Consider the following 23363-nt stretch of genomic DNA (forward strand, 5'->3'; position numbering starts at 1 on the left):
ACTACGATGATAAGAAAAGGGCGTCCGGCGTATCTTGTGTACTTAAATGGAGAGGAAAAGAAGGAGTTGAAAGTGGAAGACGTGGCAGTGGTGCGAGATTTTCCCGATGTGTTTCCCGAAGCTTTGCCAGGACCGCCACCCGACAGACAGGTGGAGTTCACAATTGATTTAGAACCAGGGTCTGCGCCAGTATCAAAGGCGCCATACCGAATGGCCCCTAAGGAGTTGGCCGAGTCCGAGTTCAAGGTTCAGTTGCAAGAACTGTTAGACTTGGGTTTTATTCGACCCAGTGTGTCACCATGGGGAGCGCCAGTTCTGTTCGTTAAGAAGAAGGATGGAACGATGAGGATGTGCATCGACTATCGTGAGCTCAACAAGATGACCTTAAAGAATAAGTACCCTCCACTGCCAAGGATTGATGATTTGTTTGACCAACTTCGAGGAGCGGGCGTATTCTCGAAAATGGATTTGAGATCAGGGTATCATCAACTAAAGGTCCGATGAGAGGATGTGCCTAAGACTGTTTTTCACACTCGTTATGGCCATTATGAATTTGTCGTGATGCCATTTGGGCTGACCAACGCCCCAGCCGTTTTCATGGACTTAATGAACCGAGTTTTCCATGAGTATCTTGACAAGTTTGTGTTAGTCTTCATCGACGACGTGTTGGTATACTCGAAGAAAGAGGAAGAACATAGATGGCATTTACAAACAGTGTTGGAAACGTTGCGAAAGGAGAAGCTTTATGCCAAGTTCAGTAAGTGTGTTTTCTGGTTGACTCGAGTGAACTTTCTTGGTCATATTGTGACGGCAAATGGAATTCAAGTAGACCCAGCAAAGGTCGAGGCCGTGCAGAATTGGAAATCCCCGAAAACGCCAAGTGAAATCCGCAGTTTCTTGGGATTGGCGGGATATTATCGATGATTTATCGAAGGATTCTCTAAGATTGCGAGACCGATGACGCAACTACTAAAGAAAGGAATTAAGGTGGTTTGGACGCCAGAGTGCGAGGTGAGTTTCCAACTACTGAAGGAGAAGTTGACTACAGCACCAGTCCTAGCAGTACCCAAACCCGACAAGGACTTCGCCGTCTATACGGACGCATCGAAAGTAGGACTAGGATGTGTGTTAATGCAAGATGGGAAGGTGATAGCGTATGCTTCCCGACAGTTGAGACCGAATGAATTGAATTTTCCAACTCATGATTTGGAGTTAGCAGCAGTGGTGCATGCATTGAAAATTTGGAGACACCATCTCTATAGTGAGATGCGAAATCTATACACACCACAAGAGTCTCAAGTATTTCTTTGAGCAGGGGGAGCTAAACATGCGACAACGACGTTGGTTAGAGGTCGTGAAGGACTATGAATGTGGTATTAACTATCATCCGGGCAAGGCGAACGTGGTCGTCGATGCCTTGAGTAGGAAGAACCAACCTCAACTGGCTTATTTCCTAAAGCAAGAGGAAGCGTTGATTCACGAGTTCGACAAGATGAGTTTGGAAATAGTGAAAGCGCCCGAGACAGTAGGTGCAAGATTGGCGACGATAGTGATTGAGTCAGATTTGAGAACCAAGCTCATAGAAGCCCAGCGACGTGATGCAAAGTTGGAGGAATTACGTGCAAAGGTGAGAGTCGAGGAGCTGGATCATTACCGCGAGGAGGCGGATAATGCCTTGACGTACGATGGGCGTTTGTGTGTGCCGAGCGATGAGACGCTAAAAGAGGAGATTTTAAGTGAAGCGCACGACATGCCTTACACCGCACACCCCGGAAGCACGAAGATGTATCGAGATTTGAAGCAACGGTTTTGGTGGAATGGAATGAAAGGAGACGTAGCGTCATACGTGGAACGATGTCTAGCATGCCAACAAGTGAAGGCCTTACACCAACGGCCATATGGGAAGTTACAACCGCTTGAAATTCCAGAATGGAAGATGGAGCATCTAGCTATGGATTTCGTGACGGGTTTGCCAAAGTCACAGAAGGACAACACCGCGATTTGGGTGATCATTGATCGACTTAGTAAAAGCGCGCACTTCTTACCGATGAAAATTACTTACGGCGCGGACAAGTTAGCTAAACTCTACGTGAACGAGAATGTGCGATTGCATGGAGTGCCAAAGACCATCGTGTCCGACCGCGATACGAAGTTCACATCGAAGTTTTGGATGAGTTTGCAATGAGAATTGGGCACACAACTAAACTTCAGCACTGCTTATCACCCGCAATCGGACGGGCAGTTAGAGAGGACGATTCAGACGCTTGAGGATATGTTGCGAGTCGCTGTCCTAGATCGAGGGAAAAGTTGGGAAACTGTCCTACCATTGGTTGAATTCGCCTACAACAACAATTGTCAAGCGAAGATCGATATGGCTCCGTACGAAGCCTTATATGGTAGGAAGTGTCAATCTCCACTTTATTGGGATGAAGTCGGCGAGAGGAAGATGTTAGGACCCGACGCTATAAAGGAGATGACCGAAATTGTGCATCAAATCCACGCAAGGATCATGGAAGCTCAAGACAGACAGAAGTCGTATGCTGACGTGCGTCGAACGGAAATCAAATTCGACGTTGGTGACAAAGTGTTCTTGAAAGTATCCCCGACGAGAGGAGTTGTGAGGTTTGGAGTGAAAGGCAAGCTGAAACCGTGTTTTGTAGGACCGTACGAGATTATCGAAGAAGTAGGTCCTGTGGCGTATCGTTTGGCTTTACCTCCCAGCTTTGGGAACGTGCACAACGTGTTCCACGTGTCGCAGTTGCACAAGTACGTGTTCGACCCCAAGCATGTGATTCATCAGGAGGAAGTGATCCTAATCCCCGACATGAGCTACGAGGAAAGACCCGAAGCAATCTTAGATCGGAAGGTACAAGAGTTACGAAACAAGTCGATAGCGTCCGTGAAGGTGTTGTGGAAGCACCATGGTCCCGAGGAAGCTACGTGGGAGTAAGAAGACAAAATGAAAGAAAAGTTTCCCGAGTTGTTTTTGTGAGACGATCAAATTTCGGGACGAAATTTCTGTTTAGAGGGGAAGGATGTAACATCCCAAACTTTTGTGACTCTTTTATTTATGTTTTTGAAATGTTGATTGTGAAACTCTTGTTCTATGTGATTAAAGTGATTTGCGTGAAATAATTGTCGTGAGTGATGTGGAATGAAGTGCTTAATAGTTTATATTTTCCAACGTGGGGAAATAATTAATATGATCATCCATTTATTCTTTTTCGAGTCAATTCATTGAAATTTTTGGCCCTTCCTAATTATTGAGATAGTATTTCATTTCTTGGATTTAATAAATTGTTTTGGGATTTTTCTTATCCAATTTAAATCCAAACCAATTGATCCTTAAATTGTATCACATGAAATTCAAACTCTAGCCCATTCATCTTGGGAGTTTCGAAAATCCCCTATGTAAAATGGGAGGATGAATTAATTTCTTTGATTTAATTAGGTGTTTTGTTGACTCCCTTCCTTTGAATTGAATCCAATTAAATCATGTCATATTTTATTTCTTCCCCCAAATTAAAATAAAGAGTTGAAACAATTCCTTGGCCTTTTAAGCCAAATTTTCGGCCCCCCTCATGTTTTTGTAGGGGAGAATTTATTTGTTTCCTATTTTGTGGAATCCCTTTTTATTCAATTAAATACCATACTAATTTCCTATGTCTAATTAAATGGCGATGTGAATATTTCCTTTTAATTCCTACCCATATTACACGCCCCATGCTCCTATTTTTCCTTGTGGAAATTTATTCAATTGTTACCTATTATATGGGAGTCTTTTCCCATAAAGAAATTACCAAATTCCAATCCTATTCTATTTAATTGAGGATTTAAATAATTTCCTTGTGCTTTCCTCTAGTTATTTTCGGCCCCACCTTATTTTCCTACTTGGAGATTTAATTTATTTGTTTCCTTGTATTCATTATTTTTATTTCCTAAGTTATGAATATATTCTCCAAGTAAATACCAAATAAATTCCTTGTTGTGTGCTACATGAAATTTTCGAAATTCCTCCCTCCCCACAAGCATATTTTATTCTTTTAATTGTGGGATTTATTTAATTGTATTTTCCCCACAATTACTTAATTAATTAAATATTGAACATAACCCTAACCTTATTTAAACACCTAAACTAAACCCTAGCCCCCATTCTCCCTCAAAAAAATCGGCCCCCCCCTCCTCTCCTCCCTCAACCTCACGCCTCTCCCTCTCCCTCACTCTCCATCCTCTCCAAAAACTTCTCCCACCATTGTTTCTTGCATCAATTGGAGTGGATTTTCAAGAGTCTCCGACGGATCACATCGTTCTTTGCTCCTACCGTTTTATTTTTGTCAAAGAAGGTATATTTGCTCACTTTTCCTCATCCCTTGCGTTTGAACCATGTTCTTGAGTCCTACATGCATGTAGTGGGTGTAGGATTGATAGATCGCAAGATTTAACGGGTGGAAAGTGTGTTTTCGTAAGAACTTGGATGGTTATGTGTTTTTGATTGAAATCATGTGATGTTGGATTGGAATATTTGGTGAATGATGTGAGTTTATGTGCAAATATGTGTATGAGAAACTTTAAAGCATGATTATGTGTTTTCAAGCATGAAAAATTGGTGTTTGTTTGATTGAAGATGAAAACCCTATTTTCGAATTATGAACCTGAAATCTGTGGTGCACGACTTGTAACTTATGATCTGTAATTGACCCATCAAACGAACGAATTTTGACATGAAACTTTTACAGAGTACACTTCAAGGTGTTTCCTGTGTCTCGTGTGAATTTCAGCCCTTTTTATCAAAAAATGAATTTTTAATAAATGTTTGAAGTTGACTGCGCAAATCTGCCAGAAACTTATGTTCTCGCGAGGAATGTTTCGTTTTCTGTCCGACTGACCAAATGACCTCCAATTGATGTGATTCTTAAACTATATAAAATTTTGAAGTGTCTTCTGAGTCGTGTTAAATTTTCAGCCTTTTTGGGCATTGGATAAATTTATGATGAATTTTTCAAATGAGCTGCGCAGTGCTGTCAGAAATTTTATGTTCCGACCAGAGAGTTTAGTATTTGATATGGCTGACTAAATGACGTGATTTCAGTGTGAAAATTTGTATTGTTGAACTTGAATGTGTCTTCTGTGTTGTGACCGAAATCTAGCTTCATATGAGGTCGGGTGAATTTATAGTAATTTTTACAAAACGGTCGCACAGTTCTGCCAGTTTTCTGCCTTGTTAAAATAACGCCTAGTTTCAAGTTTAAAAGTATTATATGATGCATGTATGTCCAATGAACATGTTTAAATGGTGTAATCACTTGTGATAAGTTGGAATGTGTTACGTGTGTCTTTACACCTTTGTGACGTATGTTGGGTTGGGAAATTTGAGAAAAAATACGAGAGAGAAGCGATAGGACATGCATAGTCAAATGTTGTTGTGGAAGGCTGACTTGTGTTGTCGTTGACAAGGGTGTTGTGTATTCGTGAACTTGAGGATCGAGAGTTGCTATAAGTTGGGTTGTGAATTGCTAGGCGAACGAGGTGGGCTTTCTTTTCAAACCTCTTTATTTTTCCGAAAATACTGTGTGAAGTTATAAGGGTGGTTTAACTTGTTATGTCATGCCATGTTGTTTTTGTTATGAGATTGTGTGCCTGATGCCTAGTTCGTTTGAGTTTACTCCGTTAGGCTATATGGTTGTGTTGTGAAACGAATTCAGGTCTGAGTAGGGCCGCTAACCCTATCAGGCTGTGTACACTGATGGGATCGTGAGCCGTCCTTGCTAGTCGGCCGGTCTCGTGGGCGAATAGTGTGGCCACACTTTCGTCGCACTGTGATTGTGATTGATGGATTGGTGTGAAAAGTGGGGAGATAAATTGTCTTGCCAGACTTGAATTTTTGTGTTTCTCGTGATATTTCTTACTATATAAAACTCGAGATCACTGGTATGGATGACATAACTTATTAAAATGTTTTCGGCATGAGCCCATTGAGTACAACAAGTACTCAGTCCTGCATATTATTTTTCTTAAGTGCAGGTTGAACGGGATGTTACGGTGGATGTTGAGCTGGCTTAAGTACCTAGGATGCGTTGTGTCTTCATACATAGGCGTTATCCTTGACTCTCCTAAAACCTTATTTTTCCGCTGCTATAATTTGAACTATGTCTCAAGACTTTAACCTTCTCTTTATATTTTGTGTTTGAACATATATGGTGGTGTTAGGTTTCAAACAAGTATTTACGTTGTCTTTTGAAAATGGTGATCTCCGAGATTTAAGTTAAATGTTTGTTTGACCTTAGTTATTAATTATTTTATTTCATAAGTCTAATTTTTCCCGTTGCTCTTTTAAAAGCATTTTACCTTAAGTCTTCTCAAAAAATTTTATAACCTTAAACTTCTTAAAACTAGGTTGTTTTCCTTTCTTAAGTTAATTAAGTCTTCTTTTAAACTGTTATCCATGCATGTCGGTCACGATCGCCGTGGTTGTGGTACCCCTTTGTATGGGCGGTCGTGACAGATACTTTGGCGTATATATTGTTCATAATTTTTTTTCTTTCTTTTTCTTTCAGTTTATGAGAAGCAATTCGGCACCTGACCATCGGAGACCGAAGATACCTCAACGAGGATCTATACTCGTAACCACTCGATCTGGCTTGTCAACAGCTCTGTCTGACATAGGCACGAGTAGTGACGAAGAGCAAGACACCATAGAGGTAGGAATACCAGAATAGGTACTACAGTTGGAGGGTAACCCAAGGAGAATGACAGACCACAATGATGACGATCCAGAGATCGGGACGCTGAACGCGCATACCGAAGGAGAACCACCGCAAGCTATAGTAGTCACCCCGGGGCAGATAGCTTGTGATGTGAAGCCCCATGTTATTGCAATCTTGCCCACGTACTGTGGAAAAAGCTATGAATGCCCTTACGAATTCCTTCATGAGTTCTGTAAGATTTGTAGGGCACAGAGAAGGCCAGCAGGGGTGACCGAGGATGACTACAGATTGAAGGCTTTGCCATTCGTTCTAAAAGGGAAGGCTAACACCTGGTTCATGCGACTCCCCCCCACTTCCATTGAGAGTTGGGCAGATTTCAAGTCGGCATTCTTAGGAGAATTCTTCCCGTCATCGAAGACGAGCGCATCGAAGATAGAGATAACCAGTGTGAAGCAAGGGTATGATGAACCCTTGAGTGATTATTGGGAGAAGTATATGAGTCTTTTGGATGCATGTCTGAATCATCGTATTGCCGATATAGAAATACATCATACCTTTTATGAGGGGATGAACAAGGCAACGAAAGACTTGGCAAACTCTTCGTCAGGAGGGAGTTTCACGCAGTTAAGGGTCAGCGAAGCTAAAAGGGTCCTAGGGAAGTTATTGAGTGCAAAGAAGGAGTACGACAATTCTAGGGATGGCTGAGAAAGAATTGCTAGTGCCTTGTCTATTGACCAGGAGCATAAGATAGAGCAGAAGATGGACGAATTGAAGAAGACACCCCTAAGCGCGATCGAGAAGAACGCACCAACACCTTCCCCAACTGGGAGCTACAAAGGTGCAGAGCAGGGAATTCAAGGGCAGGGCTATGATCAGCCCAATGATTTCGTCAATATGGAGCAAGTTAGTGCTGTCGGGTACTACAATTCTAGTGGGCATTGGATCCAGGGAAGGCAGCGGGACGCACCATGGAGGGACCATCTGAACTTTCGATAGGGAGACGGGAACCAAAATCAGAACAAAGGTCAAGGTCAGAACCAATACAACCCCCCACCCAAACCAGAATCCCAACCGTGGACCAGCAAATCCCGACCCCCAGGCCAACTGGTCAGGAAGGAACCAACAAACCCATAACCAGAACCCACATAACTAAAACTCAAACCCTGTTTATGTACCACCCCAACCAGTTCAGTCAGTACCCCTCACACCAAAATCAGCCAAACTACCCTTACAATCAAAACCATCCCATCTACCAGTCGCATCCCAACGGCCAGTATACCTCCCATCACCAGCAAAATCCCTACCTACACCACCTGAATCCCAATCACAGTCAACCCCACAACTCTAACCAATTCGGCCAGTACCCCTCTCATCAAAATCAGCCAAACTATACCTACCACCCATACCCTAACACCCAGTATAATCCCCACCATCAACAAAATCCTAACCATTTCCTATACCAAAACAAGTCAGGAAGATCTATGGAAGAGATGATGGGAGAGATGCTTGCTTACCAGCAAACCATGAGGATCGAATTTCAGTCAAATAATGAAGTGGTGCAAGGCATGCAAAACGCCCAGAAAGAGCATAAGGAAAATATGGACATGCTGAATAAACAACTGTCCTACCTGGCCAGTTCGTTGAACGAGATTTGTGGGAATGCGGAAAGGCTCCCAGTTACGGTGCACATACCTGACAAGGCTAATGTGAGGAAGGTGACATTGTGGTCAGGAACATCCTACAAGGAGCCTAAACGGAAGGAGTCATTTGGGGAATCAACCAAGACGAAGGATAAGGGAGACATACTGACCAAGAAGAGTGGTCCTGATGAAACTGAGCCAGTTGCTGAACCTCAAATCAATCAAGGTCCGGAAGAGAGTTCAAGGGAAACCACTACAGAACCTGATGAAGAGGTGAAGGAAGAAAAATCATTCCCTTACTGTTTTGTAAAAAAGAGGAAGGAGGGAGAACCCGTAGACTACATGTCTATCTTTGGGAAACCCTCTTAAAATGGTGAGTTAAAAGCCTAAAGTGGAACCACTTTCAGCTAAATATTTAAAAAAAAAAGGAAAGAAAAGAGTGGCTGCCACATGATGCCTAGGGTAAGGTGACCGCGTGTAGCAAGTCCTGAAGGCATTAGGAAATCCCCCCATGCCAAAAAAAACACCCTTAGAACCCCTCTTTCTAGCCAAATCTATACCCAGATATAACCCACTAGCCACTGGGACTGTGTGTTTGCGAGGCATAAGGCAAGAAGGCGACTGGCCAGAAGGACGTACAAGAAAAATCAATTGGAGAAAGAAATCGAGAGGTAAGGAGAAAATTGACCACGAAAAATTACGGGTCCAAAAAAAGAAGGAATAACTGTGGCAAAGCCACATTAAAAAAATTATGTTGAAGAAAATGGTCGAAAACACTTGACCACAAAAAGAAGGAATAAGGAATAAGGGTGGCGAAGCCACAAAGAAGCTACTGACCAGTTGGAGGTCAATATCAGGAAACGCCCAGCCAAAGAGAAGCAACAGCCAAAAGCTCAGATACACACATTTCCCCCACATCAAAATAAAGTAGTAGTTTTTGAACCTTAGAGCCTTAGGAACACCCACCCCAAACACTACAAACCAATAGCCCCATTACAAGCCTTAAAGCCCTTCAGGAGCCGCACGTGAGATCTGAGTCCGAAGCATCTGTGGTTCAGCAATTTGGGAGAATAGTCCTAACATTTCTGGTGAGGAATGAGTGACTGAGCGAACCTAGCTTTTAGCTTATAAGAGTGGCGATCTTGACAAGCGGATAGACTAGCCAGTGAAGGGGAGGGTGGTAGAATTTCGAAGTTGTTTACAGCCGGATTAATTCAACCCAAGGGGGAGGATTGATTTAAAATATAGCATGTGTAATGTGTTTATGAGTTTTTTTTCTTTTGTCCATTTTCTTGTTTTTTGTTTTCTGTGAGTCATCTATGTGTTGAAGAGTCTTTTACGCTTTAGAGTCTTACGTCGGTGAAGGGAGGTAACCAGGCTTGCGAACTTAACTCATTATTTTTATTTAGCTTGTTTCTTCATACTTGAGGACAAGTATGTGTTAAGTGTGAGCAGTTTGATGAGTCTCGTTCTCGGCCTTGGTTACTGGTCAGTATAAGGTGCTTTATTGGATAATATCTGCAAAATAGTTGTTAAAGTGTGCAGGTTGAAGTACTAAATCAGGAGGAAAGGTTCATAAGGAATTCGAATGAAAAAGCTACGAAAAGTGTGCAAACTGGTTAGTATGAGCAGAAAATACGCAAACTGGCCAGGATGGATGCTACAGAACTGGACACGAGAAGGAAGGACTTGCTTGGAATAATCACCTATCTAAAGAAGGGCAAAATTGTCATTCCACATAAAGAGAAAGACCTAGAAATTAGGGCAAGCCACCCTATAAATAGGAGCTGAACATAAAGAAAAGGGGGGAATTTTTACACCACTTCACTTAGGACTTATCATCACTACTACATCACTTTTGAGGAGAATAGCTCAACTAGCTCTTAGTTCCATCTAAATCCAGCAGCCTGACTTGAAGATTCCGGCCACCTGCCAGCGAGGAGCATCATGCCTGATTCATTCCAGCCGCCGTAGTTCCAGAAATTCCTCCAGTTTCAGTTTCCGATGAGCCAAACAATCTTTTAGTTGTTTTGTTTTTAAGATTTCTTAGTTTAAGTACTTGTTTTTGCTTGCCTTTGACTTGGATTCCAGTAGCTACTTAGTTGGAACATCTTTTGGGTGATAATCTTGAATACAATGAAGTTTATTGTGGTGTTTCAGCTTGCTTATTATTTCTTTCTGCCTAGTAGCTAGATCTGATAGTTTTACGTTGATTTCTGTTGTTTAAGTGCTTGAATCTGTTTTGCTTAGTTAGATCTAGGTTTTCTTGGAGTGTTTACAAGTTTTAATCGGGTTAAGTTCCTCAAAAATTGCATGGGAATCATTTCCGCTTGCTTCTGTCACCTTGTCCCATTGACCAGTTTGCGTAGATCTCAGTTTTCTTAGCTTTCGTTCTCGATTTCAAGTTAAATATTACATTTACTAATTTTCAAGCTTGATCATTCATCAATGGAGTTTGTTAGATCTTGTTTGTTTAGCTTGGTGAAGAAGATAATGTCACAATCAAAGAATGGGACCACTTGTGTTGCTTTTGTTGCTTTTTGCTTTTGTACTTGCACTTTTTCAGCTTTTCTACACACCTAGGAGACAGTCTGTCAGCATGTCCTTTGATTCTCTTTACCTTTTGTCTAGCCAATTTTAGTAAGTTTCGTCTAGTAGCTTCTCACATGCACACTGGTACCCTAATTTACACACGCATTTTAATTTCTTTTAGCACGCAGCATTTAGAGCCCACCCTGACCTACTGGTCAGGAGGGGTATAGGTTCCATTTCATTTTCCGACTAGGTAAAACTCTACCCCAAAAAAGTGTGGTAGGTAACCAACCGCTCCCAGAATGCCATCGCAAGTGTATCTCGCCTACATCCATCTCTGTGGGATTCGACCCTTACTCCACTATACTAGCCAGTAGAAGTGGGTTGAGGTATTTTTTTTTGTTGATAGGGAAGATAGACACAGACCCAACGACACAGCTAGGTCTAGGTACCCTTCTGGCCAGCTGACACACACACACACAGAGTCATAGTCTCACCTTTTCCTCCTTATCACATACCTCTTGAGGGTTGAGCTTGTGTCTGCATACATATGCATTTGGCAATTTCCACTCATGTGGGGGATTGTTAGAATCGTGCTTGGTCAAATGATTTTTGACTAATAATAAATGTTACAAGACATTTAATTTTGTGAAATTAAATGTAAGAACGTCGATCGACGTTCCGAGTAGATGATCGTAGTATATTCATTTTCTCAAATCCGATTCCCGGTGAGTGAGAAATAATGTATTAAAGTTGGTCACAATAAAGCTAGAAATGAACTATGTGAAAAGACTAAGGGGTTAATTAACTAAGTTTTAATTATCCCAAATCGGGGATGATAGACTTCTTTGATGAAGTATTTAATCAGATGAATTATCATGTGTGATAATTATCGTGGAATAAGACGGGTGACAGAGCCCACACGCACGCGCTGCCGCCGCCGCCCGACCGCGATCCGCGACCCGCGCACCGTGACCCTGACCCGTGCCCCGTGCACCGTGCACCGGGTGCCTGGTGCCTTGTGCCTTGGATCTTGGCAATTGGTCTTTGGGTGGTCTTTGGGCTGTTCTTTGGAGCTGGTCGTTGAGCGTGGTTTGAGCCCCGCTTGTTCTTTTTAGACCACCCCAAACTCCACGCTATCCCCGACGGATCCTGGTCCACGTCATGGTCCTGCTGGACCCCGACGCATGACGGGAGACAAAACGTTCTCGCTGGACCCCGACGCACAACGGGAGACAAAAGGTCTCCCTCTCTCTGCATTGTCTTCCCGTCGAAGCTCTGCCCTCGCCATCATCTAGTTCGTCGGAGCTTGTTCCGTCTGCGGTGCTGCAACGAACAAGACGAAGTCGTTTTATCTTTGGGTACGACACGCCAAACCGAGAGCACTACCGGGGCGTATCTCATCTTGCGGAAAGAGGACTCATCGACTCTGCTTACAATTACATCTTTACGGTTTATTGTTTCGAATTCTGTTTTGTATTTTCAATTCAATTTATATCCGTTTACTTTCTCCGTACTTCATTGGGTTGTATTGCCCGGTTAGTGTATCGCAGTTTAAACAATTATTTTCGACAACATTTTGATTTGAAATAACACACCTAATAATTAAATTAATATCGACAATAACTTTCTCAAATATCTTTTGAAATCATTGTGTTTACGTACGGACAAGGGCGGACACATGTGGAGAGAGGGTAGGGCTTTAGCCCCTAATGAATTTATATTTTTAATTTTTTCTTTTATAAAGTTTAATATTTTTTTCATAATTTATACATATAATTATACTAAAGCCCTTGTTAGTAATTTAAATCACATGGAAAATTGTTTTCAAATAATATTTTAAAAATATAGCCTTTATTAATGCTCATTTCTGCGTCCGCCCCAGCGTACGAATGGGTGTATGGATACAATTTACTTTTGTAGCAATAAAATTGTGATTCTGACTCTTCTAAAATTATATAAATAATCATTTTTCAAGATTTCTTAAGAATATGTGTATACCAATTTCTAACATGATATTAAAACAAGCTCAAGTTGTTAATGAACTTCTTTAAAGTCTGATAATTATTCCAGCCACGCATGGTATAGGCGTATTGAAAGCTTTTCTTGATGGGTCTCTCTATTATAAATAGGGTAGTTTGATGATCATCGAACCACACAATTAATTATATTGAAACTCCTTTTTATCTCATGTCGACAAAATTATGATCATAATTCCTACCCCCTACGTCCGTAAAAGAATGTTTCATTTTACCATTTCGGAGTATTTGCGATTTATAATCTCATTTACCTTTTTCCATTCAAAGTAAATGGACCTGCCATTCACCTAACTCATTATACTCACAGTCAATTATAAAATCAATATATAAATGAGGGATTCACATTCGACTAACTCATTTTCCCATTTTTCTTCAAAGTCAAACAATTTGGTTTAACCGATGCCGAGTTAAAATGGGACTATAAATAGCGGACGAAAGAAGTATATATATGAGTGGATAAATCATCCCAGTTTTTTTAAAGGAGCGAGTGACCTATTTAGTGATCTAAATTATTCAGGAGAGTCATTTCTAATAGAGTAAATGCCAATTTTAGTCCTAAACATATGACCGAAATACGAATTTGGTCCAAAACATTCACTTTTTGAAAAACGGGTCCAAAACAAATGAAATCCGGGTCGATTAGGTCCATTTTTTACAGTTCCATCAATTTTTTATGGTCAACTGTCGATTAGCGAAATGTTGACCCGATTAGGCAATTTTGATTACTGTAGCATATATATACATTTTTATTGAAAAAATTGAAATGCAAAATTATAAATGCAAAATTAAAAACAAGTTTATGATATTAAAATGCAAAATATATGAGATTCACTTTAAAACTTTCATTTCTCCCTCCCTTTCTTCTCCAACAACTCTACTTTCATCTTTCTCTGCAACACCACCATACACCATCCGACCGACCCATCGGATACGGCCGACTCGAGGTGCAGCAGGGGTTCCGGAGACGGCAGCAACGCTCAAGACCTTCGATTTAGCTACGTTTTTGCAATTGCAAGAAGGTAGCGTTGCTTCGGATTGTCACCAACCAAGCAAAAAATTGAGAAATTGGTGAATGTTGTGTCGAATTGTCTATGATTTGTTGTTGTTGTAACAATTATTTGTGTATTCAAGAAATTTGATGGATATGAATGTATAACCCTAATTTTGAATGATGAATTTTGAATTTTGGATCTTAATCTGAATTTGATTTTGAATATGATGGATTGATTTTGAATCCTCTACATACCATTATGGGATGGATTTTTGAATTTCGATTAGAAATTCTGGATGGATTTTTTTATTGTGAATCTGAATCAGAAAACATATAACTTAATAAACGTCAAAGTAGTCCATAATATTCATAATAAAGCTCAAATAGGTCCTGAACATTTTACAATAATTAGATGACTAATAATTCGAGATTAAGCCTAATCGGGTTTACATTTGGCTAATCGACGTTTGATCGTTAAAATTTGACGGAACCGTAAAAAATGGACCTAATCGACACGAATTTCATTCGTTATGGATCCGTTTTTCTAAAAATAAATATTTTGGACCAAATTCGTATTTCGGCCATATGTTTAGCACCAAAATTGACCTTTACTCTTTCTAATACACTGATTTGACTTATTCAAGTGAGCTATTATTAAAGTAGTCAGCTATCATCCCATGATTATTAAAATGAAAGAATATACATACATTAATTAAGCAAGTTCATCGCGTGACATGCATATATAGAGCGTTACATTGATTACAAATAAATTATTTCGATTAAAATAAAAAAATGTAAATATTCATTTTTTTGGTTGCTGTAGAAGAATGGATGGTTGGAGAAGAAAGGAAAACAAGCAGGGTTGATAAGTCAATGTGCAGTTTTAACAAGAAGATCATATTTGAACATGTTTCGTGATGTGGGATATTACTGGTTTCGTTTTGGAATATATGTTGCTTTATGCACCAGAGAAGATTCCTCTCGCTTCTCTCTAAGAGAATTTCGCCTGCAACACCGCCCCACCATCGGATTACTAACTGCACGTCGGTTTTCCGACCTGATCTTGGTCACCCACCTTCGCACTTTCATCCACCATCAGCCCCTACCGACACCATTCTCCTGTCTCGGAGCCTGCCGTAACATGGAGGAACCAGGGGAAAAACCCCCTGCACCACCTCAACCGCTTCCGGAAGGCCTGCCACCCCAACCAAGTCCAGCCTCCGCTCCGTTTTATGCCACTAGAAGAGGGCTCTTACGACAACAAGCTGCAAGAATGAAGAAGGGGAAGTCTTTATCTCCGCGCTTCCTAGCGAGTAACACCTCGAAGCTACCTTCTAAGGGTCGGAAAAGTTTGACGTCCATTCCGGAAACCAGGGCTATCCGGCAACGACTTACCTACGGCGCACTCTCGGAATCCCAAGGACCGACTGGAGGAAAAGCCTCTGCAGCAAAGCAGCAAGGTGGCAAGAAGAGGGGGAAAGGGAAAAGTCTGAGGGACAATAGCAAAGCCCCAGTCTGTGAAGGCATTCGTGGACTGCCTAGAAGAAGATGTGGAAGCGGAGGCCGTCATTGACGCCGAGAAGACGGATATGCTGATGCTGGAAGGAAATTGCAGTACGTACCAACTAGAGGAACATCTTGCAATCATCCCATCTTCGTCGGCAGTTGTCGACCAAGTTCCGGCACCGGTCTCCAAGGAAGCAAAGGAGAAAAGTACTTTTTTGCCGTTGCCAGTCTGAACAAGAAGACAAAGATCGTATCCCCAAAAGCTGGTTACAAACAAAGTGAGGAGGGAGGACATGCAAAGGATATCCTTGTGGTGGAACAAAACATACAAACAAATGAACTTTTAGAAAGTCAACAACCTCTCTCACCTAATATGGAAACTGCAACAGTGGCACATCTTGACCAGCATCACCTTCGAGGAGACCTAGAAGCCGACTCAGCTAGGGAACTAGATGCTGCACAGCCACTCCAACCGCCGAGGAGACCTCACCGAAACCCCAGTGACATAGTTAGCCCGGAGAACAGGGGAGGGCAGTCCGACTATGAGATCAGCTTCCCTCCGCTTAGGGGAAAAGGCCCTGCAACCCCTCGATCCAATTCTATCAAGGATAATCATAAAGATATTGATGCTGAGCAAGATGAACGTGACACCAATGTCCAGAGCATGGATCTAGATGGCACCCCGGCTAGGCTTCCACTGGAAACAAATGACAAAAACGGAGGGATGAATGGCAATGAAAAATCAAGACCATTCAATGCCTGGTCGAACAGAAACAACAACAAACTTATCTCTGGCCTCAACCCATCCGCCGCGAAGCCGCTGGTGGCGGAGCACTTGGCCTTTGATCCGGACAAGCTCAAACCGTTAGGAGAGGCAGGAGAGACCGAAGGAATCCCCATGATCTCTTTCACGACGGCCGATACCGAATTCCTAACAGAAAGACTGGGGTATACAGTGGTTGGTAAATTCTCACATTCAATCCCCACTGTTTTTCATATTCAAAAGGCTTTAGGTAACATCAAGTTCTCCGGTGGCTTCTCTTGGAAATATTTAAATGCAAAACACATCATTATCCAATTCACAAAATTGTTAGATTATGGTAGAATGCTGAATGGCCCGAGTGGGGCACCTGTGTGGTACATTGATAGACATCCTATGCGTGTATTCAAGTGGACAGCAGAATTCGACCCCTTCTTTGAATATCCCATTGCCGCCGTTTGGTGCAATCTGATCGGACTGTCGATACATCTCTATGAACATTCGGCCCTCTTTGCAATTGGGAAGCTTCTGGGGAACCCTATACAAGTGGATCGGGCAACATCTAACCAATCGCGACTCTCATTCGCGCGCATCTGTGTCGAGATAGACATCTCAAAAAAACCTATTGAAGAGATCATTCTGATTCTAGCGGGGAGGGAAATCCGTCAAAAGGTAACATGGGATAGAATTCCTCTTTATTGTGAAGATTGTCGGCATGTTGGTCATTCTAGAGAGATATGTTATGCGAAAGGGAATGGCAACAAACCGGAAAGGAAAGACTACACAAGAGCACAAGCTGAAAGGAAAGTGAGGTGGAATCGGCAGCCCAAAAGGGTAACTATGGAGCCTATCAAAGAGCTGCGAGGCAGACAGAAGCTCAGCCACAGCCGATCGTTTCGCCCAATCCGTTTGACATATTGGAAGCTATCACGGTACCGGCTCAAACGAGTCCCGAAATTGAAGGCCCTTCGTCAAGCATAAGAGATAATAACCTCCCAAGTCGGGAAGGGAAGCAGAATAATTTGGAGGAAGAGGGATTCCAGTTGGTTGTGAGGAAAAAGGGGAAACAAAACAGGAAAACCTCGACCTCACCGCATCGAAACTCAGACAAGCAGCCCCAGGACAAGACAAGACAATGTTCGCTTTCACCATGAGCAGTTAGGAATGTAGTCGAAGGGGCGAGGGAAGAGCAAAATACCAGGGGATTTACTCTATTGCGGAGAACACAACAACCTCAGTCTACACCTAACTACCCCTATCAGCGGGAGAATGGTGGCTTCAATGTTGAGTCTTTTGAGGAGATCATGAACTCTGGAATTATTTCAGAAGACGTGGACACAGGGGGCATCTATCTGGAAAGAATCAACAACCTACCAGAAAGAGATAAGCTGGTTGAGAGGCCAGATGCTTTCGAGTCACTTGATGATACCGAACAGAAGAAACTGAGGTTGATGTCCTCAGGTCAGCTACTATAGTCTCTCCATATCGAGCAACCTCATGATTTGGAATACCCGGGGGGTCGGGAATGTAGGCACCCTGAGCACGCTTAAGCACCTGATCAAAACCTACAGATTATCCGTTTTGGCTATTATCGAACCTCTGGTCCCCCCTCAACCCAACGCTCTTAATAAAAAGCTGGGGTTAGTCTTTAGGGGCAGCAACACTAACGGGCAGATTTGGATCCTATCTCAAGAAGAGGTGCAAATTGAAATTTTGGATGACTCGGAACAGCTGCTTCACGTCCGAGCTACGTCCCGGCAATGGCCATCACAATGCTATATATCGGTAGCATATGGCAAGTGCACACGACGAGGAAGATATCCTCTGTGGAGTAAACTTCGAGAGTTGGCAGGGGAAATGGATGGCCTGCCTTGGATGGTGAGGGGAGACTTCAACACCTTGACATCGGAAACGGAGAGACAAGGGGGAACTACTGGCAGATACAGGGAAATGCTAGACTTTGTAGAAACAATCGAAGATTGCCAACTGTTGGATCCCGGATTCGACGGACCAAAATTCACCTGGGCCAAGAGCACGCTCAGAGAAAGACTCGACAGAATACTACTCAGAGAAGGATGGACAAATCTGTTCCAATCTACAAGAGTTACTCATCTACCTCGGGTATCCTCCGATCATGGCCCTTTGCTTATTCGTTGTAACATTTCTGGCTCTGTCCATCGCTCTCCTTTCAGGTTCCAAAACATGTGGACCAAACACCACAAATTCATGCAACACATCGCAGAGGTGTGGGTCGCGGACACCGGATACAATGGAATGCTTAATCTCCAATTGAAGCTGACTAGAGTTAAATGAGCACTGAAAAGATGGAACAAAGAAATCTTTGGCGATCTCTTTGAGAACCTCAGGCAAGCAGAACGTAGAGCAGCCGATGGGCAAACAAGGTTTGATGCGGATCCTTCAGCTGAGAACTGAGAATGAATGAACAAGAGCTCGGCAGAATATATCTTGCAAGTTCGAATGGAAGAAGAGTTTTGGAAACAAAAAACAGCTATCAAATAGGCGGTGGAGGGTGAGAGAAACACAAAATTCTTTCATGGATGAGTAAAACAAAAACGGATCAGATCTCGTATTCATTCAATCAAGGAAGGGCGCAGAGAAATTAGTGAGGAGGGAGAAATTAGAGCGTCGGCAACGGCCTATTTTAAGAATCTTCTATCCTCGGAAGGAGAGGCCGCAGCTCAACCTGATTTTTCAATACTCCAGAAACTGCCGGAAGACACTAACTTGGAGGCGTTATGTGCAGCCCCAACGTTGGAGGAGGTTAAAACGGCTGTGTGGAACATCGACACCTATAGCACACCTGGGCCGGATGGCTTCTCATCCCTTTTCTTTCAAACGTGCTGGAACATAGTAAGAACGAACGTGCATGAGGCAGTCTTAATCTTCTTTGAGGGGTCCTACATGCCGAGAGGTTTTACGTCAGCAATGCTTATCCTCCTTCCGAAAAAAGATAAACCAGAAGCATGGTCGGACTACAGACCAATCAGCCTGTGTAACGTAACGAATAAAATTATCTCAAAAATTCTGGCATCAAGGCTGGCTCTACTACTTCCAAAGATCATTTCCCCGAACCAGAGTGGATTCATCCGAGGTAGACTCATCAACGATAATGCCCTCCTTGCTCAGGAATTAATACACGACATCCATAGAAATCACCCATCACCTAATGTCGCGGTCAAACTTGACATGGCAAAAGCCTACGATCGAGTGCAATGGGCCTTCCTGTTGAAAGCCATGCATAACATGGGCTTTCCGGAGAAATGGATCGATCTGATCAAGCTTTGTATCAGCTCCTGCAGGTTCTCTGTCTTAATTAACGGGAGCCCAGGAGGATTCTTCCAATCATCGCGGGGACTCAGACAAGGAGACCTGTTATCACACGGCCTCTTCGTGCTCGCAGCGGACTACTTCTCTCGGCTGCTAGACAAACTCATAATAGGCAAAAAGGAGATGAGATATGGTACAGGGAGGAACTGCATCAGCATATCGCACCTCTCGTATGCAGATGATATTTTGGTCTTTACACAGGCGAGCGATGCGGCACAAACCAAACTTGGACAATGTAATCAAACACTACGAAGAAGTCTCGGGCCAAAAAATCAATGCAGCTAAGAGCAGCTTTTATGTGCATGATAAAAACTCGGCATGGGCAGCCTCCACTCGGAGGAATGGAGGTTTTAGTAGGGGTTCATTTCCTTTCTTCTACCTCGGCGTTCCTCTGTACAGGGGGAAAAAAAGAATGAGCTCTTCTAGTTTATCAGAGACAAAATTTCGAGCCGAGTACTCTCATGGTCCCATAGACACTTATCCTTTGGAGGTAGGCTCATGCTCATCAAAAGTATGCTCAAGTCCATACCTCTCCATGTTTTCCAAGTCCTAGAACCAACCGCATCGGCTCTCCACCGCATGGAACAAATCCTAGCAAGGTTCTTGTGGGGCTCTTCAAATGATTCTAGGAAAACTCACTGGATCAAATGGTTAGACTGTTGCAGACCTTGCGCAGAAGTAGGGCTGGGCATTCGGAGGTTCCATGACATTGTTCGGGCCTTCAGTTATAAACTTTGGTGGAGGTTTCGCGAAGGAGAGTCTCTCTGGGCACAATTTATGTACGCCAAATACTGTTTTCGTTCTGCGCCACCGGTGGTCTCTATGTCTCGCAGACATAGCCCTATCTGGAGACATATATTTCAAGCGGGAAAGAAAATCCAACCCTTCATGCGGTGGTCTCTGGGGGAAGTAAAAATCAGCTTTCTGGAAGATATTTGGCTCGAGGAAACCCCGCTACAGGATCTGGTGAACACGGAACTTTCGGATGCCAATCTATTGGTGTGTAGTTTCTGGAGAGGGGATAGTTGGGATCAAGAAAAACTCGGATCCTTTCTTGAGCAGAGGGGATGCCCGGCATCAGTCCTAAGGAAAATTTTGGAGACCCAGTTCTATAGGACGGATAAGGATACTTGCCGGTGGAATCTTACTGGGAACGGTAACTTCACCTCGGCATCAGCTTGGCAACTAGCTCGAAACCATCAGCCGATTGACAGCATATAAACACGTTTGGAGCAAGGCTCTAACACCCTCCATGTCCATCTTCATGTGGCGGCTGGTGGCCAATCGCATACCGGTGGATACAAAGATCCAACCTAGGGATAATTGGATCAAAGTAAACACGGACGGTGCGTACTCTTCTTCAAGAAATAAGGCAGGAGGGGGAGGAATTGTCCGCAACTCGGAAGGCAAAATGATCACAGCTTTCTGTGATGCCGTCCAAGCAGCCTCTAGCCTGGAAGCTGAACTGAAAGCACTCTAGCTAGGTATCAAATTTGCAAGCAGACGTGGAGAGAATATTTGGGGGGAAACGGACGCGATAACTATCGTTCAAATGATAACAAGGGATGAACTCGGCCCAGCAGAGATCAGACACACCATCTGTCGTGTCAAGCATCTGATCAAAGGATTCAACACCAAAATATCCTACATTGCGAGAGAAGGAAGCAAGCCAGCAGACTTCCTTGCAGAGCAGGGACTGGAGGGGCAAGGTCTGAGAGTCTTCGACCAGTACACAGCACCGGCTAGGCTGAAAGCCTTGGCTGAGATGGAGGCAAACGGAATACCTAACTTCCGCTTCCAAACTCAATGGGCTGAACAAGGAAGGCAATAAGGGAATCTCCGGAAGGTTGGCTTGGAGTAGCGTTTAGAGTATTCAGGTGACTCAGTCCTCGGTCGAGGAGGAGCCCTTTGCGTACTCTCAAGAACATCATGTTAGGCGTTTCATTTCTGATGTAATTGTAGCATATTTTGTAATCTCCGACCTCTTTTTGGGATGTCTTGTAACCAACTTGTTTTTGTGGAATGAATGGGTTGAGGGTCCGCCTAACCCTCCGCCAGGAAGGCATTTGTCTAAACAAAATGTTGCTTTATGCTTATGCGTGGGAACCGTTTTTCATAATATTGGCTCCACTTATCGTTCCATTCAGGTACTTAAATTTATGTGTGTTAAATCGTAATTAAACTTATTTATAAATCAAATATAGAATGTCATAATAGAAGACAACATATAAATAAACATTAGGAATTAAAGTTTGTAAATTATTGAATTTCGATCAAAATTTGTTCACTCTTTTAATTAATCATAATTTTACTATCAGCTGGTCGATTTATTCCAATTACTTGTTCACTTGTTTAATTATTTTGACAGGGGAGGGCTTCAATGTTGGTTTTTTGTTTCATCTTTCATGACATTTATGTCAATTGGAGGCTTCCCTTCTTTTGTGGAGGATATGAAAGTAAGTATTGGTGCATTTCAGATAATTCGATTTTAAAAAGACATGAGAATTTTTTACAAGTAATTCCTCCGTTCTAAGGAAGATGACCACTTCTTGGGACGGCTTGAGATTTTATGCATTCTTATTTGAAGGAGTTTGAGTAGAGAGAGAGAACGTTATTGGATGTTTTAACGTAGGAAAGATGAATAAAGTAATACAGAGAAAAGTCTGTCGTCTAGTTTTAAATTGTTAGTCGATTCCCTCTGCAGATATTCATGCGCGAGCGTCTCAACGGGCACTACAATTGTTAGTCGATTCTCTCTGAAACACAATCTCCTCCCTCCCATACCTTGTCCTTGTAACGGTCATTCCCGGAGCAATGGCGTACTACCTCGTCGGCCAGCCACTTTGCTTATTTCGTGATCCTTCTCCTGAGCTGTGTGATGTTGGTGGAGAGCCTAATGATGACCGTGGCGACCCTCGTGCCCAACTTCCTCGTTAGGATCATTGCCGGGGCTGGAATCCAGGGCATCAAGATTCTTAACGACGGCTTCTTCCGGCTGCCCGACGACATACCGAAGGTTGTTTGGAAGTTTCCGGTTTACTATATCTCATTCCAAAGATACACCAACAAAGGCTTCTACAAGAATGAGTTCGAGGGGCTGATGCTGCCCGACGGGCAGTTTGGGCAGATCAAGGGGGAGGAGATTTTAGAGCGTGTTTGGCAGATAGAAATAGGGCGGTCGAAGTGGGCGGATATGGGCATTGTTATTGGGATGGTTGTGGTTTATAGGTTGTTGTTTTACAGCCTATGAGTAGAGCGATTATGGCCTCGCCAAGGACTAATGTGGAAGATTAGTTTTAGAGGAGTTCATTACTCCCTCCGTCCAACAATAGGGGTTACATTTAGTGTGAGCACGAGTTTTAAGAAATGCAAAGAATAGTGAGTTGGAAAAATTAGTGGAATACGATTTATATTGATTTTTTTATAGTAATTAATTAAATGTGAGTGAGATGAGTTAGTTGAATGTGAGACCTATATACCATTTGTGGTAAAAGTAAAATATAATTTTATTGTGGATTGGAGAGAGTATTTTTAATAATACTGGGTGATTTTACTAATATTTAATTGCTAATGTATCCATGCTGAATGACTAACAGAATTCAAGTAGAAATATGAAAGAAACTAGCATGTGCCGTAGTGCAAGAAGGCCCAAATCAGTTAGTGCTTTTGTGTTTCTTGTTATATTGCTTATAGCTAAGGTATGTTTAGGCTTGATAGAGTTTTAGGTCATTTTGTTGTGCATATCAACCTAACACAATTATAAGTCATCTGATATCTTAAGTGGATGGATGAGATTGAATTATAAGAATAGAGTCAGGATTGCTTGCCTATTAACAGAACCAT

General features: G+C 42.6%; 1 pseudogene; it reads left to right on the forward strand.

The window, feature by feature from the left end:
- The window catches only part of LOC121774283, a 94260-nt pseudogene extending 71490 nt beyond the window's left edge, over nt 1–22770 (forward strand).
- The last annotated feature ends 593 nt before the right edge of the window (nt 22771–23363 follow it).

Source organism: Salvia splendens, chromosome 17 (assembly GCF_004379255.2).
Source record: "Salvia splendens isolate huo1 chromosome 17, SspV2, whole genome shotgun sequence".
Classification (NCBI taxonomy): domain Eukaryota; kingdom Viridiplantae; phylum Streptophyta; class Magnoliopsida; order Lamiales; family Lamiaceae; genus Salvia; species Salvia splendens.